The sequence below is a fragment of the Mauremys mutica genome, unplaced genomic scaffold, assembly GCF_020497125.1.
Source record: "Mauremys mutica isolate MM-2020 ecotype Southern unplaced genomic scaffold, ASM2049712v1 000772F_np12_subseq_1:71749_obj, whole genome shotgun sequence".
NCBI classification, from domain to species: domain Eukaryota; kingdom Metazoa; phylum Chordata; order Testudines; family Geoemydidae; genus Mauremys; species Mauremys mutica.
In genome coordinates this window covers 41,460-61,116 of record NW_025423049.1, presented here as the reverse complement: position 1 = coordinate 61,116, position 19,657 = coordinate 41,460, and the positions used below count along the sequence as shown (strand labels likewise).

The following is a 19,657-nucleotide window of genomic DNA, read 5'->3' as shown; positions in this document are numbered from 1 at the left end:
ACAGAACTGAAGAAGGGTGCTGGGTTAGCTCCACAGCTTGTCTCTTTCACCAACAGAGGTTGGTCCTCTGCAAGCTCTTACCCTCACCCGCCTTGTCTCTCTTGGACTCTGAGAAGTGCTTTCTCTCCACTCCCCTTGGAGAGACGTTAAGTTTCCCTTTGGGCAACTATCAGGCTGAAGCAATTGTATTGACTGTGACACTAGAATTGAAGATTTAATATTATAAATAAATGAGTCTAAACCTGAGGTTCTGGTTTTCACATTGGTTTTTCTAACTCAGTTCCCAATGCTCTTCTAGAAAGGCCTCCAGGACACCTGCCCAGCCCAGCAAAAGTGGCCAGGAGAAAGCCCACACTGCTGCTCTTTCAGGTACTTAAAGGCTGCTATCAAACCCCCCTCACTCAGTCAGTCCCCAGTCTGTGGCAGTGCATAGGATTCTTCCGTCCTAAGTGCAGGACTCTGCACTTCTCCTTGTTGAACCTCCTCAGATTTCTTTTGGCCCAATCCTCCAATTTGTCTAGGTCACTCTGGACCCAAACCCTGTCCTCCAGCGCTTGGATTCTTTACATGCTTTCACAGAGCAAAGAGCACATGTTCCATGATTTCATAGGGCAGAGTTTTGTGCTATCGGGAGCTTTCCCTGTGTGGATTTGACAGGTGGATCAACACAGAGACACATTGTGACCCTTCTCAGGGTGCTGAGGACTGTGAGTCTCCTTGTTGCCACCTGCCACAAGGAAGAGGGAGTTTTGCATTTGGCAGCTGGATGTTAGTGACCAAACTCACCAGCCTGCTGGAACTCAGGGACCCTCCTCTGAGCTACAGCAGCGACCTTAACCCTTGAGTTCCTTCAATGTGTCCCCCTCTGGGGTCCAGCCCGGATCACCAGATCCCTGGTGAAATCCCAGATCCTCTCTTCCCCAAGTATCCCAGGTTACTAGTTTTACTGTGGACCATTGCTACTGTATCTCACACAGCACCTGAGTACAGTTATCGAACAAGCAAAAAATTTATTTCACAACGGATAGAGATTTAAACAAACAAACGTGAGTGATGGAAACCAACTGTTACCAACTAAACAAAGGCCAGAAAGTGATAGAATAGAAAGGCCAGCACAAAAAACAGAGAGAGGAACAATAAGATACTAAAAGGACAATGGTTGGAACTCTCCATTTCTCTCAGTCTTTGGACTGATGGGTAGTAGAGCTGTAGCAACAGTTGAGGAACCAGGGTAAATTAAATCTAAGGTTTGAGCTGCTAGTGAAGAATTTTCCACACTCACGGCATTCCTAGGGGCTCTCTCCTCCGTGGATTGTTTGATGCCTAATAAGGTGCGAACTGCGATTGAAGGTTTTCCCGCACTCACTGCATTCATAAGGCCTGTCCCCTGTGTGGATTCTCTGATGTCTAGAAAGGTCTGATCTTTGAGTGAAGCTTTTCCCACACTCAGGGCATTCAAAGGGCCTTTCCCCTGTGTGGATTCTCTGATGTTTAGAAAGGTTTGAGCTGCTAGTGAAGCATTTCCCACACACTCACGGCATTCAAAGGGCCTCTCCCCTGTGTGGATTCTCTGATGTTGAGAAAGGTTTGAGCTGCTAGTGAAGCATTTCCCACACTCACGGCATTCAAAGGGCCTCTCCCCTGTGTGGATTCTCTGATGTTGAGAAAGGTTTGAGCTCCTCTGTGGATTGTTTGATGACTAATAAGGTGCGAACTGCGATTGAAGGTTTTCCCACACTCACTGCATTCATAGGGCCTGTCCCCTGTGTGGATTCTCTGATGTACAGAAAGGGCTGAGCTGTGAGAGGAGGTTTTTCCACACTCCCTGCATGTATTTTTTCTCTTTCGCCTGAGGATATCCTGCTGTGTTGTGGTTTCCATGAGGACCTTCTGAGTTCCCCAACAGGAAATAAATTTATCCACTTTCTTGCCTGGCTGGTTTCCTTGATCTGTTTCTGGTCTGTGCTGAATCTCCCAGGACTTTCCCTGCTCATGACTCCTGGACACATTCCTTTTCGATCTTTGAGATAATGCTCTGTTTTTACACACTGGCTCAACATTTCCAGGCTGAGAATTCCGCTCCTCTTTCCCACATGCCATTGCATCACCTGCTGTGACAGAGACAGAAACCTCAAACAGGGATGGAAAGGGGAAGACCAAACAAAAACAAGCGCTGAAGACAGGTCAAATAAAAATCAGGAGCTGAACTCCCCCAAACTCTTCCCCCAAATAGGAGAGAGGAGGGGGATGAATTCAGCCTTCACATCCCATCCAAATACGCAGGGGGAAGGGAGGAAGCTACTGCCTGGTGACTGCTAGGATCTATAGGAAGCCATGAACTATATTTACCCTGAGGATACGACCCCTGCTAGGGATAATAATGAACTGAGAGACCTCCCCAAGGGCTTTGTTGGGTATCCCAGATGTTTCCTTCAGGCACTTACAGATTCTGAGGTGGTTTAATGTTTCCTCACCTGTGCATGGAGATCTCAGGATCTCTCTTTCCTCTGAACCCTGCAGGTCTGGGACCCATGGCTCTCCCCCTTGTTCCAGCTGGGAGATCACATCACGCTGGAAAACTAGAAAGCCTGCTCAGATGAAAGAAAACAAAGGAGTTCAGTTGATTTCATAAGACTTGGTCATAAAAAAAACATTCTATTCATTTATCTTCGGTGCTTAGTGTGACCTGGTGGGCCAGGGGCAGTTCTCACTGAAAATGCCAAAGTTAGGGCAGGCTGAAAAAGGGAGAGCAGATGCTCCCAAAACTGCTGGTTAACACTGAAGTTAAACTCACCGACCAGTCACAAACACGGGTTATCGAGAAGCTGAAAAAAGAAATCACACAGCCCCCATTATTGCATCCCAGATCTCTGACTCCCAATCAGCGACTAGGTCCAGTACAGTGAGAGGTTATTTAAAAACTCTGCTCACATAAACAAAGTGTTCCTCTGTCCCCAAAGGGTCACCCACATCACCAGGTCAGTATAGGTTTGGATATTACCCAAAATTCCATCCTTCCAGACAATCCTTTAGCATCTAAACTAAAGGTTTAAATGAAAGAAAGACAGAAAGAAGTTAAATGGGAAATCAGTCAGATACATTCCAAAATGGATATATCAGATTCTTAGCAGTATTGGTGAGTTGCTGGCTTGAAAGTCCGTCTGGAACACATCCATAGCTTGGATGGGTCATTCAGTCCTTTGTTCCAGGGTTCAGTTTGTAGAGAAGTTGCTCCAGAGGTAGGAAGGGGGATTGAAGACAAAATGGAGATGATGCAGCTGCCCTTTACATTCCTTTTGCCATGTGGCCTGTACTTCCTGTGTCCCAAACACAAGCTTCACAGCACGTGGCATGGAAAAGCCTTGCAGTTCTCATTACACAGGCATACCCCGGCATGTCTTGCTGACTCAATAGGTGTATCCCCTTGGTCCTTTCCATGGGCTCATTGTACAGCTGATGACCCTGAATGGGCCATCAAACAGGCTAAGCAGTGTTGATGCCAATATGTCTGGGGGTGTCACCCAGAAACACTGCACAAATCTGGAAATACAGATATACCCTACATATCTATAACTCACAATACAAAGGTGATACAAACATAGAAACAAAATTATCATACTTGGCAAATCATAACATTTTCACTGACACTTGGCATGGCATATCTAGCACAATTCATTGCAATTTTATCAGATTATATTATTATTTTTATTATTAATACTAAAGTGTCTCACAATTCCATACAGCGTCACACTTGGTAAACCAGTGAATTCCCAGAACCAGTTCCCCAGGTCCTTGAAGATGCCGAACACTGTGCTTATGAGGGATTGAAATACCCATATATCTGCTGGGAACACACACACAGGCACTGTGTCAGTCTATACCCCTGTGTTCACTCTTCTAGAAAATTATGATAAATTTTGTACACAGTATGGCTTGTGAGGTATCATTTGAAACGGCATAATCTACTGAATATTATCCTCCTGTTAAAATGTGTAGTAACACTGTATGTAAAGTTATGAGATTTTACAGTATGAGATTACTGAAAATGTTACAATTCTGGGGAATTGACCAGTTCCTCAGAGACAGCAAGGCAAACAGCTGGTCAAACAGCCATTCTCCTGCAGGGGAAGGTGTGAAGAAGACATTTACATTCCATCACAGGGACCTCTTGAAGCTGTTGTGGAAAACAACCACACGATTGATTTTGAATCAGCTCAACCTGAGGCTCTTTTCTTAGTTAAAAGTGCGCAGGGGGCGACAGCTATTGGAATACTGTCCCCCTGAGCTAAAAATCACACAAGCCTTTTAAAGCTTAAAACCCCAAACAATGACACATATGTTGCACGTTAATTACCTTATTTGGAATATATTGCAAAATATCATGCAAGCAATGTTGGAAATAATTAAGAAAGGGATAGATACGACAGAATATATCATATTTGTAAAAACAGTAAATAAATCCATGATAGAGCCACACCTTGAATACTGCATGCAGATGTTGTTGCCCCATCTCAAAAAAAGATATATTGAAATTCGAAAAGGTTCAGAAAAGGGCAACAAAAATGATTAGGGGTATGGAACAGATATGCCAGACCTAACTCCCATTTCACTTGAGCAAACAGGAGCTATTTGACACTGTGCGATACGGCTCCTGTGCTCTGTTCCCAAAGTGTTCTGCAGCAGGGGAGGGTCTCTGATAGTGTGTGTGTGTCACTGGCATATTGGGGTGATGCTGAAACAGGACAGAGTAGAGGTGGCATCATGGGGCTGGCATAAACCTTTTCTCTTCATTTCCCCTTCCAAGAACCGAGGGGACAGGAACCCTTACCCAACGAGGTCACAGTCTCATAGTTCTCCTGCATGACATCCCAGTAGAGAGCTCTCTGAGCGGGGTCCAGCAGAGCCCACTCTCCCCTGGTGAAATACACAGCCACCTCCTCGAAGGTCACCGGCCCCTGAAAGAGCGAGAGTCCAACACTCAGGACCTCTTTCCACACTCACAGCCCCACTATTTGTGGCAGAGAGGAGCCAATCAAATGGAAGCTCTGGGTGGATCGCAGTCAACAGAGTCCCACCCCCACCCCGCTCAGCGTATCCAGCAAATACCAGGGTGAGGGGACGAAGAGAGAGCCCCTTGTCTCTCCCAGCAGATCCATCACACACCTACTAGCCACTGACTGATACAGGAGATGGAGCCCCTAGCAGGGTCCAGGGAGAGCTCCCTGGTAGGAAGCCCAATAACCTCCCCATTGTGAGGAGCGGGATATGAAGGGAGAGGCAGCTCCAATAAGCCTGACTCATGGGTGCCCCCTTCATATCTCACAGCAGCCGCTGGTTAGTGAGCTCAGCCTCCAGCACTGGGACTCTCGTCAGTTTGACTAGCTCCATGGAGGTGGGCTATTTTCTTTCTTCACAAATTAGGGCATTTCCGCCTCCCAACCTCCTGGGTCTGTTCCTAGAATCTAGGCCACTTATTAAATAACTCCCAGCAGGTTTGCCACACCCTGGCCTCCCCCTTTCCCCACGCTGTGAATTTCCTGCCCCGCTCCAACCTCCAAACCAGACTGTGCAAACCCTCCCATCTCCGGTGTATTTGCTCTCCCTCTCCTCCAGCGGGAACCCACCAGCAACCCCCCAATAATCTCTACCTGAACTGACTCCACTGCAGCCATTTCTCTTCCCTGTCCCACGCCAGGCTGGGATGACCTGGAGCGAAACACGGATGCCATTCTGCAGCCTGTCTGGGGGAGAAGGGCAGTTGTGGGCGTCTCACAACCGGTTTTAGTTCATTTCACATCAGAATTCCCCCAGGCCCTTTCCCTGCACACAGACACCCTAGATTCTGCCATGCTGGGAAATGCTCAATCTGTTTATTACAATGTAGACCTGGCCCCTCCTGCCAGGCTAAGCCCACAGAGACATTTATAACCTCCCTTCTCCCTCCCCTCACCCTGTAACAAGTCTCTGAACACAAGGCTAGAAAAGAGCAGAACCAAAGGAGTCACTGTGGGGGATTCCCTCGGACACTGACCCCACGGCAGCCACACCCCAGCAGGGGGAATATGGAGTCAGGAACTGGCTTTTCCTCTGTCTGATCCTTGTTTTGTTCACTGGAAAGTGGTTCTGCCCAGGGATGCAGCAATACATGTGTCTGGGTGGACTAGAGAGCTGGAAATCTCTCCCCCCTCATTTCTCCCACTGCCCCTTTCAGTCTCTCCTTCACGTCCTCTCTCCCTGCCCCTCTGGCTAGGACAGTCCCATTCCTGGGGGCTTTGCTCTCCCAGGGCTGGATTTTCTCCTGGCAATTGCTACTGGGAGGAGAAATGAGGAGGGGCTGTTTGTGCAGAGTCACTTTCATAACAGTCCCCAGCACTTTCCCTGACGTCTTTCAGTTACCTGGAGACTCTGGCTCAGAATTTAGTATTAACAGGGCCCAGGGCTGCCCTAGGGGGCTAGGACCAGCTGGAGAAAGTCATCCCCTGGGCCGGGCAGAGAAGCAGCTTTAATTCAGGTCACTTCCCAGCACAGAACCCCGCTGGGGGAGCAGCAGCTGCCAAGCCTGGTCTCCCAGATCACAATGGAGGCTGCAGCATCTGACCCAGGAAGCTGAACCCCAGTATCCTGAGCAGAGAGGGACAGAGCGTTTGAGCAGCTTCCCTCCTTTAGCTCTCTGGGGAGAGCAGCTAATGAGAGCCCCTCCTCAGAGGAAGAATTGCTGATCTCATTTGCCCCACTGTCCATCCGGAGTCACTCCTTGTCTTTCCATACAGTGACTCTGGATTAACAATGGTCTCAATGAAACCAGAGTTCAGAAAGAATGAGTCCAGAACGCTGGGGAAGGGACCATTGTGCGGCAGTGCTGACCCCCCTCCCACCTCCCTCACCCCCCAGATCCAGGACAAGGACTGGACAATGGACTGAACAATCTAGGACAATGGAACTGGAAGTTCCTGCAGTTTTCAAGAGGGGAGAAGAGGAAAAATCTTTGATTTCACCTCACAGTGTTTGATAAGTGGCTAGAAAGTTATCACAGTGACTGGGCGTGGCCGGGGAATGTCGGGCAGTGCTTGGAGCCAGGATTCTGGCATAAGCTAATCAGGGAGAAGAAGCGAGGAGCAGCCCCTAGAGCCCCAGCCAGCCCCCCCCCCAGATATTCCCTGGGACCCAGCCCCCAGAGTCCCTGGCCAGGGACCTCAGATACCCCTCAGAGCCCCACCGGCCAGAGAACCCCCACCAGACCGTCACTGCCAGGCTGGGAATCCCAAAAGGTTCCACCCCCCAAGAGACTCCAACAGCCAAAGACCCCCCAAAAGGGACCCCCCCACTGGGAACTCAGTCCCTCACTGCCTGCCTAGGACCCCTCCCCCCCCGCCCTCCAGCAGGATCTGCCCTGCCCTTTGCCTGGCACCCCCTCCTCCCCCCTGCGGGATCCCCTGGTGCTTTACAGGGGCACCCCCTGGCCTAGCGCCGGGGATTCTCCCACACACACTCTGTGCACTGGGCAGGGCAGCGATCCCAGGAGTCTGCGGGGGAAGCCCAGACAGAGCCCCTGGCACAGCACCAGGCTCCCTCTAACCCCCTGTCCCGCCTCCCCAAGAGACGCCCCCTCCGGCTGTTCTGCAGCCACCAGGCCCCCAGCGATACCCACCTCCAGGACCCACAGCCTCAGGGCTGGGCACATCACAACCACCCCCTGAAGCCCCAAATCTCCAGAACCCACCAACCTCACTAGGGTACCCCCTGCCCAGCCACCCAGAGGCCTCCCCCCACCACAATCCCCCTTCAGCTGCTATCTCCCCCCACAGCCCCACCCCCACCCAGCAACACTGTTACCTCACAGTGCCTGAGAAGTGGATAGAAAGTGACCACCGCCCCCTGCTGGCCAGTCACACAGGCAGAGGGAGCCCTGGGGGATGTCTCTGGAACTGGAGTATGGAAGGCCTGGAGGGACAAAATAGGTAAGAAATGTCCATGGCCTGTCACTAGCAAATAATGGCCACCCTGGATCCACCCCAGAGGTGGCTACATCTTAGCACTGTGGGAAGCAACCCCTCACAGAGGCCATTTGTCATGGGGTTTGGGATACTTCTAGACCCACACTGCACTCAGAGTGACCTCCTCATCCCGTGCCAGCTGGAGAAAAGAAAAGAGTCCAGCCAACTCTCCCATTAATAGCTGGGAACCACTGATCCCTCAAACATGGGGAGGCCTCTGACTTTGATGGGTATTAAATATGTGGCTGGTCTCTTTCTTCGGCAAACATTTTAACAGAGATAAAGGAGGGAACAAATGATTCACAAAGGAGACGGGAAAGATGATCTCTGACAATTTTACCCCCTACAACATCCAGGATGGAGAAGAACTCAAGGCAACAGGTTCCCTCGAAGGAAGAAATTGCTGGGATTTAGAAACATAGAGAACAGCCTCAAACCCCAGAGGATTTTTAACTGACATTTGATAATGACATAGAAAGAGGCAAAACCTGAGCTTTGAGAGCAATGTTCAGAAATGAAAGAGTTCCCAATCTGAGACATTTTGGATCCACTTTGCAAATTATAGAGAGGAAAGTGGAAAATCAGAGGGATTTTATATCAGTTGTTGATAGGAGGTAAAAGGGGGGAGCTGGAAGGTCCCTGGATAAAGGAAGGGGGCAGCAATGGGGGATGGGCGGGTGACTGGCAACTGATGGTTGGGGGCAACTGTGTTGGTAGTTAGGGGGCAACAACTGGGATTGGGAAAGGGGGGTCTGGGCAGTCCCCATGGGGGACACGTGCGCCTCCCTGCCCTGCCCTGGCAGAGACCCGGCATCTCCTAGAAGATCAGGGCTGGAAGGGACCTCAGGAGGTGTCTAGTCCAACCCCCTGCTCAAAGCAGGGCCAATCCCCAACTAAATCCCCAAATGGCCCCCGCAAGGAGTCAGCTCCCAGCCCTGGGTTTAGCAGGCCAGTGCTCCAACCACTGAGCCATCCCACCCCCACTCCAGGGGCAGCCATGTGCTGGGGAATGACTCAGGGCAACAATTTCCCACCTACACAAGGACAAATCGCTGCAGATAAAATGGGTGGGAAAATGCCCCTCACTAGAGAAGATTTTAAACTGACGTTTGAGACTCATGGGGAGAACGGGGGAAATCGGGGGGGATGGGAGAGCTGATCATTGGAGGGGATGGGGGGGAATCGCCCCAGATTTTATAGCCCCGTGTGAGACACTGAGAGAGAAAAGGGGCAGAACTAGAGACAATTTGTATCGGGGGTGAGAGGCAAGTGGCACAAACAGGGACAGGATCCAATTAACGCCCCTCCCCCCTTCGCCCGCCCGCCACTTCCCCCCCCCCGGGAATTTCCTGGCTGCCCAGAGACAGTTCAAACCCCCCCCCCGCGTCCCACTGACCTTCCCCTCCCTACAACTCCAGCTTCTCCCCTCCCTGCCTGACACCCCCCATCTCCCCCCACACCACAGGGGATCCCCCCTGCCAGGCCCCAGTCTCTGCCCCCCAAATCCCACTGGGGCTGAGGCAGCTCTGAGGCTTCTCCCAGGTTCCCCGGGGCAGAGTCACTTTCCTGCCCAGCCCCAGTGCCCCCCCCCGGGGTCTCTCACTCCCCGGGGGGCTCCGTGGGAGGCTGGACACCAGGGATGCAGGACGGCAGGAATGGGGGTGACAGGCCTCCTGTTCCTCAGTCTCACGGCGGGACCGAGGGGGCTCGTCACTCTCCGGCTCGGGAGCCCTGGGAAGACCCGACCGTGGAGGGGCCGTCGCTGGGGGGGGACGGCCCCGCGCAGGCGCTGAGCACGTCCTTACATCACTTCTGTGGCGGGAAAAGTGCTGAGGATATGGAACGCTGAGGGCTGGTTTTGGCGGGAAAATCCGGTTTGGACTGGTTTGAGCCTGTCCCCTGATGGTAAACAAGTCCCCTCTCAGAGATGGAGTCCAGGGGTCAATAGTTCATATGCTCCAGCTTGGATCTTATTTTAAAGCCAGTGATTTACTTCATAAACATCTTATTAACCAACTAATTGAACATATTGAACAGTTCATACTTCTTACACCTAACAATGAGATTAAAAAAACAACAACACAGACAAACCTTATCGGTAACAGCTAATGTCCTAACTGGGAAATCAGCAGCGGTTTGTAGCGGGGGGAGCGCACAGTCTGAATGTGTATGACCCGACCCCAGCCCCCAGCCCCACATAGCAGTGGGGCTTGGCACTCTCTGTGCATTGGTGTGGTGGCTGAGTGGTTCACCAAGCAGTGACAATCCAAGGAGGTTCCCTGAGTCAGTCTCACTCCTGAGGAGATTCTGCACCAAAAAAATTCTGTGCACAATATTTTAAAATTCTGCAAATTTTATTTGTCAATAAATAAGTGTGGAGGCTCCAGCATGGCAGTGGGGAGCACAGGCTGCTGGATGCACAGAGGTGGGAGCAGCAAAGAATCCTGTGGCACCTTATAGACTAACTGACGTTTTGCAGCATGAGCTTTCGTGGTTGAATACCCACTTCGTCGGATGCAAGAGGTGGGAGATCACCCTGCAGCCCCCTCTCCCATCCAGTGAAACAGACTTGGTGGTGAGGCTGCACCTCTCTGCTGCCTACTCCAGGAGCCCTAAAAAGACTCCCCAGAACTGCTCATGAGGGGCACATGTGCCTTCCCCTTGCTTCCCCATCAGAAAGTCAGAAAGCCTGAGCAGCTGACCCCGGATGATTTGAAAGGGCCTGGGGGCTCCTGCCACCACTACCGGCAGCACAGCGGGACTAAAGTGGATTCCTGCCCACCCTGGCTCCGCACGGCTCACCACTCCCAGAAGCATCTGGCACATCCCTGCGGCCCCCGTGGGGTGTCTCTCTCGCACGCTGCCCCCACCCCAAGTGCCAACTCTGCCATTGGAACTGCGGCAATGAGAGCTGCAGGGGTGGTGCCAGCGGGCAGTGGTGCCAGGAGACCCATGCCCCCCGGGCCTCCTCCATGTAGGAGTTGCTGCCAGATGGGGGTGTGGGTCACTTTCGGGAGCTGCCCAAGATAGGTGCCACACCCCAACCCTCTGCCACAGCCCAGATCCCACACCCCGCCCACACCCAAACTCCCTCCCAGAGCCCACCACTGCCCCCCAACTCCCTGCCTCAGCCCAGAGCCCACATCCAAACTCCCTCCCAGGGTCCACCCCCCGCCTCCCCTGCACCCCAACCCCCTGCCCATCCCAGAGCCTGCACCTCATGTACCCAAACTCCCTCCCACAGCTTTGGGGGGGGCGAGGAAAGACGGGCAGGACTTGGACCATTCTGGGCATCACCAAAAGTTATATAAACCTGGTGACGCTGAGCTGGAGCCTTAGTCACTGCACATCTCTCTCCTTACAGCGGGGGACTCTATGGGGCAGGGCGCTGCTGGGGGTTTATTCCTTCCTTTAATGGCTGTGGAAGGGGGAACAGGGAGAGAATTTGCTCCTCTGTTCTCTGCGGAACACGTGCAGGCAGCGGGATTATTTCCAGGGCTGTAACAAAACACAAGCTAGCAGACGGGGGGAAGGGATTTCCTGCAGGATCTATTCCCAGTGCAGCTCCCAAGCTGTACCCTGGCGAGCTGTGCCCAGGGGATTTAGATGCTTTATGTAAGGGGACTGTTGCCCCCTTACTAACATTCAGTGGGGGTGTTTGGTTGCTAGCTCCCAGCACTAAAAAGGGAGGGGTTGATGGGAAATCAGGAGCCTGAGACTGACAGTCCCCAGGAACAATGTGGAGAGACCAGTGCTCCAGGTCAGCCTGATTGACAGGGCGGGCAGGCTATTCAAGGAGTCAGGAGGCCAGGGGGGTCCCATCCTCCCTGTGAGCTGCAATTGACTGAGTCACATGGAGTGGGGCCGAGCTAAGGAGAGAGCAGGGGACCCAAGCTGAGCTGATGGTAGCAGAGCTGCAGCCCCAAAGCCAGAGCACAGCCCAGAGAGAGCAGCCCTGCCCTGGAAGCAGAGCTGTAACAACTGGAGCCAGAGAGGCCAGACAAGCAGCCCGGGGAGCTGAAGGCAGAGCAGCAGCAGCAGCCGTGCTGAGGCAGAGCGGAGCAGGAGCAGTCCAGAGCTGGGTGCGGTGAGCAGCTGGGGAGAGTGAGGGGGACCCTTGTCAGTGGGCCCAGCACTGGGAGACGCCTCAGCCAAGAGGCCCTGCAGGCCAGACTTGGAGGGGGATCGTAACCCTGACAGGGCGGGGGTGATGCTGGGGAGAAGGGTCCTGCCACCCAGAGCCTGAGAGTGTGTGGCCACCGCCAGAGCAAGTGTCCAACCTGCAGCGTCCCTGCAGCACAGCCAGGGCCTGAGGAGGCGGCCTGGGACCTACAAGGAACAGATTGTGAAGTGCCCTGATGTCCAGAGACACTTTTTGTGATGGTCCCTGCCACAGAGCGGGGTGATGTGTTTTCCTTTAACCTTTCCCATTTTTTCTTATTTTTAAAATGTTATTGTTAATTAAATAACTTGTATTTGCTTTAAATTGTATGATGTGATCAGTGGGTCAGGGAGGTGCGCAGTGCAAAGAGAGGGACACCCTAGCCCCTGTCCTGGGTGACCACAGCAGGGTTGATGGGGTCGAGTCCCCCAGGAATCCTGGACCCAGCCTTGTTGGGGTTACGAGGACTCTGCCAGACAGGAGAGTGGAAGGGGAGTCCTCAAGGGCAGGGAGGCCTCTGGGTAAAGGAAGTGGGAGCGAGGACTCAGTTCCTTTTGCCAGCCCACTTCACCGGGGTAGTGCAGAAGCCAGGAAAGTTCCCCACAATAGCAGGACCATTCCCCCACTTACAGATACAGTACCAGGCACGTAGAAGGATTTCCCCTTCTGAGTCATGGAAGCAGAAATTGACTTTTCCTTTCCAAATTTAGCTAATGTTCAGAAAGAGAATCTAGCACCTGCCTTCCAGACTTGAACACCTCAAAATTCAGGAGTGCTGGAGCTCAATTTGGGCAGCTATTATTTCATTTCTCCCAAATCAAAAATACTGATCCACTGTCATTTGCTGTAGAAAAAGTAGGATAAAATTGAGCAAGAAATGCTTCCCAGGGGTTATTAGGACTGGAATTGCTATTTTCAACAGCCATTGCCATTTTTTTCTAGTTTTGTTTGTTTGAAAGTGATATTGCACTGGCAAATTCCCCATAGAAACAAAGAATAATAAAGGCACCTCAACTTTTCCTCATTTATGGAGGACAGTCTTATAATATGCATCCAGGTATCCTCCAATCACACAAGCTGAAAATTGTTCCATTTTACTGCAGTTCTGTAACCATATGGGAACCAATCCTGTCTGTGTTCTGTGCACATCCAAAATTCCTGCTGAATGACCCACCCTGGGAGCGAGTTACCAGTGACCCAGGGCTGGGGTGGAAGGAGGGTGCAGTTCGGGGGGAGCACCCAGGCCTGGGGCGGAAGGGGGTGTGTGGGTTGGGGAGCATTGGTGGGGGGGAAGGGGAGAGCCCAGATCTGGGGCAGCACAGGATGTAGGGGGGGAGCCCAGGGCTGGAATGGCAGGAGGGTGTGGGTTGGGGGGGGAAGAGCCCAGGGGTGGGGTGGCAGGGGGGTGCAGGTGTGGGGAGGCCCAGAGCTGCGGTGGCAGCGGGTGCAGGTTGGGGGGCAGAGCCCAGGGCTCGGGCAGCAGGAGGGTGTGAGGGGGAGCCCAGGGCTGGGATAGGGCCTGCCAAATTTTTTTTTGCTTAGGGCGGCAAAAAACCTAGAGCCAGCCCTGCCTCCACGCACTGTGAAGTAGGTAGGAGCGGATCATTATTATCCCTACTTGAAAGAGGGAGAAGCTGAGGCTGAGAAAGGAGAATTGACTTGTCTTAGGTCACACAGCCAGTCAGTGGCAGAGTTGGGAATAGGACCCAAGAGCCCTGATTTTCAAACTAACCATCAGATCTTGAATTTCAGACATTGAATGACCTGAATAAAGTGCTCTCAGATGAGCTCCAGACCAACAACAGTGCACAGGAATTATTCAGCAAGTATTTGAGGAGAACTGCAATGTTAGAGAGAATCATGAACTGCTCAGAGACCATTAATGTAGAGAAGCAGCAAAATTCATCAAACACAGAACTGGTTTTGACTTATTTACTTGTTCTAAAAGAGAACAAGAACCTGAGTCTCCTCCCTGTCAATAACCCCCTGCTCAGCCAATCAGGGTAGAGACTGAGGACGGGAGGCTGAGGGTTCTCACCAGAGAGCCCAAAGGATCGCCCAGGTCATTGGTGGGGATCTCTGCCCGAGCTCTATTTCAGCCCCACATTTTTGGGTGGATCTCCCACAGTGAGAGCTGCAGAGCACTCCCCCGCAACACACACACACACACACACACACCCCTCTCCTGCTGTTGGGAGGGGAACAGGAGAAAGGACAAAAGAAGCAAAAGACAAAGAGAAAGGAGGGAGGGATGGATGGAGGAAAAGATGAAACAAAAAGGACAAACCCCAATGTCCCCAGTGATTCGAAGGGACAAAATCCCAGGTGCACAATAAAATTCTGCCTCCTTAAGCTCGAGTTTTCCATGCCTAGAATTCAACTCTCACCAGATGGATCAGACTGAACAGGTTTCAAACTTCGAGGAGGCTCTTACCTTCTAAACAGGGACGGCTGTTTTCTAGTAAAATCACCGAAAGGGAAGGAGAAAACTCGAAAGAGGTTCCTCCTGGCGCTCACGTCCGTGAACCCAAATACTCTCTCAGTCCTCAGAGAGAGACCTGGAGAAGGAGACTTGCTGGAGCAAAGCCACAGGGGGTCTCTGAGGTTTCCCTGGCCCCTCGCCCCTGTCCTGCCTGGCTGATGTCAGCATCTCTCTGTGAGGTCACCACCCCCCCATCACCTTGGACCAATAGGCTGAGGTCCTGCCAAAGGCCTTTGTGATGTCACTGCCACACCCCTCCCTTGCTGGGCTAATGTCCTGCCCCTGGCCAGGCACTTTGCAGGTTTGAGCTACTCCCTGTGGATCACCCCACTCAAGGAGCGTTCGTTCTAGGCAGCAAGCCGGCTAGACAGGGAAACATCAGACGCTGCTCCCAAAGCTACACTCATTTTTTCAGAAATTAGTCGACTTTATGGCCAGAAGAGACCATTAGAGCATCTAATCTGACCCCCTGCATATCACAGGCCTCCTGTGGGACACAATAGTGAGTTTATTACGCAGGGTCCACCCCTCCCTCACTGTGAATAGTACATGAACCAGCCTTGTAATGGAGCTGAGATTTCCCAAGAACTTCAAGCAAAATACACCAGTTTCATAAAACAGATTTATGAACTACGGAAAAATGGAGTTTTAAGGATTATAAGTGGTAGGCATAAAAGATCAAAGTAAGTTACCATGGAAATTAAAGATAAATTCACAATCTAAACTTTACACCTTATTACACTAGGACGTAGTTTAGTTATGCCACAGGAAGGCTGCACATGCTGGGCAGGCTTAAGGCCGGGCTCCCCATGGCAGGAGAGAAGAAGATGACTCGGCCCCTGGAGGGGCAGGCTTGGGCTTCCTGGATCCCATTTGCTCACAGCCAGTGCCCTGCCCCCACTCCCATGTCATTAATGGCTCCCCCAGGTCAGCCAGAATGGAGCAGCGGTTTTCACTCCACCAAGTCCACTTATGGCTTACAGGCAACTCCCAGACCCACCATCTTGGCCAGAAAGGAGCCCACTCAGCCTCACCATTGCTGCTTTTCCTTCCCCCCAGAACCCCGCTTCTCCTGGGCTGCAAGAAGCCATCCCTGGGATGCCAAGAGGCAGGCACAGGATTCTGCCTCCCAGCAGCCAACCGCACCTCCCCCGGCTTTGCAGAACGAATGGTGATGCTCTACTAACCCCATTTAGCCGCAATGATGTGCTTACTTTCTGCCCTGCCTTTCTCAGCTTGACTTTCCTCTTTTGCCCCATTCCTGCCTCACTTCCTCCTTTGGCAAGTCACGCAGAGGAGGCCAGCAGGAAGAGCCGGCCTCCACCGGCCAACCTCCCAGGGCAGAGGAGGCCAAGCCACAAGCCTCCAAAAGGTGACACGCCGCACTCCTCTAGGTTCTCCAGCCTGACGCCAAGGTGCTTTCTCCACTGCTGTCAGCACCCTCTGTCATGCAGGGGTTGGAGTTATCCCACGGACAGGCCAATAGGAGAAGGAGGAGGCCTTCCTGAACAGCAAGGGGATCTGGGAAAAGGAAGCCAGCATGTTTCTGCCTGGTTTTGAACCAGGGACCTTTTGCGTGTTAAGCAAACGTGATAACCACTACACTACAGAAACTCCATCTGCTTGGCTTTTGCTCACCCTGGCACAGACTGATGGACAAACCTGGAGAAAGTGGTGACAGACTTGGGGCCCAGCAGCGCAACGGAAGGCAGTGGACAGAGCCACCCTCGCCTAGAAGCTCCAGCTCATTAAACCACATCTTCAGTCGCTGATGGCCAATGAGAGACCGACATCGCTTGCTATTTTAGCACTTGGAAATGCCATTGGTCAGTCACTGGATCTCTGTAATGCTGTTACAGAACAAAGGAAAATAGAATCTCAGTGTGCAATTCTATACCTTTGGGGGAGCGGCTGTAACCCCCATAATCCTCATTTTCATATCATCGTGATCTTACATATAGAGCATGACTTGTAAGGTATCAGGGAAAGGATATGATCGGCTGAAAGTCACTTCTCTACCCATAGATGTAGACCATTCATGCATATGAAGTTATGAGAATTGTGCAGTGTGGTTGACACTGTGCTGCAAGGTGGGGGAGTCAGCCAAATATTAGCTCCCTAGTGGCAACAGCAAGGAAAGTAACCAACACCCAGACAGGGTGTCAAACAACCCATCGACAGCCATTGCCCAGCAACGGAGCTACAATGCAATGACTCACCTGCATGAGGACACCCCAGGGGAATTGCTCAGACTTGCTTGGAGAGACGCAGTGATGCTCACCTGACTCTGAAGGGCGGGGGGGGGGGGCAAAGCCATGAGGGAAGAAAGGACATGATAAAAGGAGAGACATTTGCCAGGCTTTATCTCTCTCTGCCACCTACATCTACAGACACCCCCACACCAAGCAACTGAAGCGCTGATGAAAGGGGAGAGCCTGGCTGAAAAGCCACCAGCCAGCCTGTGGTGAGAAGCATCTGAGTTTGTAAGGGTACTGAAAGGGTTAAGATCAGCTTAGAATTAAAAGCAATGAGGAGCCCGGTGGCACCTTAAGGACTAACAGATTTATTTGGGCATAAGCGTTCGTGGGTAAAAAGCCCACTTCTTCAGATGCATGGAGTGCAAATTGCAGATAGAGGCCTAAATATAGATTGGAACATGAAGTGACGGGAGTTACCGTACAAGGGGAGAACCAGTGTTGAAGGCTAATTCAGTCAGAGTGGATGTGGTCCTCTCCCCATAATTGATGGGGAGGTGTCAATACCAAGAGAGGGAAAATTGCTTTTGTCGTGAGCCAGCTACTCCCAGTCCTTATTCAAGCTCAAATTAATGGTGTTAAGTTTGCAAATCAATTGTAACTCTGCAATTTCTCTTTGAAGTCTGTTTTTGAAGTTTTTTTGAATGGCTACTTTGAACTGTTGGGTGTGAATGTATAAATGTGCTATTAACTATACAAATACCATATGGTCTTGTGATCTGGATTCCTGGTTTTCACCCAGGTGGCCTGGGTTCAATTCCCAGTGTGGGAACAATGCAGAGCTTTTGTTCAGAGGAGGAGGCAGGAAATGAAAGGAATGGGAAGGGATCCTGCCAGCAGGGGAGTTGGACAGTGTTGGAACGGGACTCCAGAAGTGGGGTTGGGGCAGTGGTCTGAGGGGAGATGAGGGAAGGATCCCAGCTCTGTGGGAAGTTGACATTCTGGAGAGCAAGGGCCTGGCATGGGGGGTGGGAAGAGTGAGTGTGTCCCTCTAAACTCACCACCAGCAGACTAGGCAGGCTTGGAAGAATTACGTATTTGTTGGTAAATGTCAATTTCTGTGTAAACACACAACCCAATGGCAAAATCTTCCCATCGATGATAATCAAAACTAACAGATGGGCAAAGTAAGAAACATGTTGCTTGAGAACTTATCCTGTTCTAATCCTCTAGGGTTCCCTTTTGCCTTAGGCTCCACCACGTGGGCATTTCATATCCCTCCTCATTTTCACACAGACACACAATTTCCTTTGCACAGATCCATGAACAGCAAAACCTCCCTGTGTCTATTGTCTGAGCCAGGGCATTCGATTCCAATGAAACCTTCTCTCCTGCAATGGTCAGACAGAGGGACACCTTCCCCCTGGCAGTGAGATATTCACTCTCCTCTTCATGCTGCTGTTGTTATTCCATGAGTCATCAAGGACAGAATAAAAAGCTGAGTTTACTCCAGGGTGAGGAAAGAAAGGAGCCACCAATGCTCTCAAAAATCTCAGTGCCCAGAGAAAACCTGCCTCTGTTATTGGACTCACAGAGGTGCTGGCAATACAACGGGAAAAGGGACTGTCTGAATTTCCAGGGCAGGGAATGAACAATCTACAGCAACATCATTAACCACAAACACACCCTCATCATGCTCCAGCCAGTAGGGAAATGGGCAGGAATTCTTGCTGTTCAGCCATGGCCACACGTACAGAGCTGCACAGCAGTGAGTGTGCTGGGGAAGCTGGTCTGAGCAAACAATTTGTAATGACCCTTCAGTGAGAACAGAACCAGAGTGTAGAGAGGCCCCTGTGTTAAGTGGTTGTGGCTGAGCCTTAGGGAGCTGGGCTAGAAAACCATGGGTGTCTTTCTGTGAAGGTTTGATCCTTGCCAGCTAGGCAAGGCTGGTGTGTGGTGTCTCCATGGCTGCACTTCCAGGGTCTGATCACAACAATGCCACAGGGAGCCAAGCCTAGACATATTCAGAGGCTAAGGCCAGGTCAATGTTTCAAACAGTGAGTCTAGGCTGCTGCAGCTCAGTAATGGAGATGCTCTGTGCCAGGGTTTCTCAAACGTCCTTTCACTGCAACCTCCTTCTGCCAAAATAACTTAATACGTAGCCCTGGAAAGAGGGACCAAACCCCTCCACTTGGGGGGGCAGAGGGGAGTGCCAAAGACTGAGCCCCAGTGGGGGGAGGGCAAAACCAAAGCCTGAGGGATTCAGCCCTGGGTGGGGGGGGCTCAGACTTTTGGCTTCAGCCCCAGGACCCAACAAGTCTAATGCCAGCCCTGGTGACCCCATTAAAACAGGCTCACGACCCACTTTGTGGTCCGGACCCACAGCTTGAGAACCACTGCTCCATGCTGAGGGGGGAGAGTTTTCCTGTTGGTGTAGTCAATCCACTTCCCCAGGAGGTGGCAGCTCTGTCATGGGGAGAAGCTATATCAGTGGGGGTGCAAGCTGTGGTGTTTACCACATTGAAGAAGTTTAATCAAACCCCATTTTTAAAACCACCTGTGGTCTGGGAATGGCAAAGGAGCTCGATGAAGCAGGGTCTGTCCTCAAAGTCCTGGAGACCACGATTCCATACTCCTGTTGTAATGGGGGTATAGCTCAGGGGTAGAGTGTTTGATTGCAGATCAAGTGGCCTTTGTTCAAACCCAAGGACCCTCTTAAAAAAAAAAAGAAAAACATTTTCATTTTCATTCTCCATTATGTTCAGGAGCTCCACCATACGAGGATGCTTGAAATGAATGTGAACACTCAACATTTTGCTGTCCA

General features: G+C 51.5%; 1 non-coding gene across 1 annotated transcript; it reads right to left on the bottom strand.

The window, feature by feature from the left end:
* Positions 1-16,179: 16,179 nt before the first annotated feature.
* Positions 16,180-16,252, bottom strand: TRNAV-AAC. Its single transcript has one exon. It is a non-coding gene; the product is annotated as a tRNA-Val (tRNA).
* Positions 16,253-19,657: the final 3,405 nt, after the last annotated feature.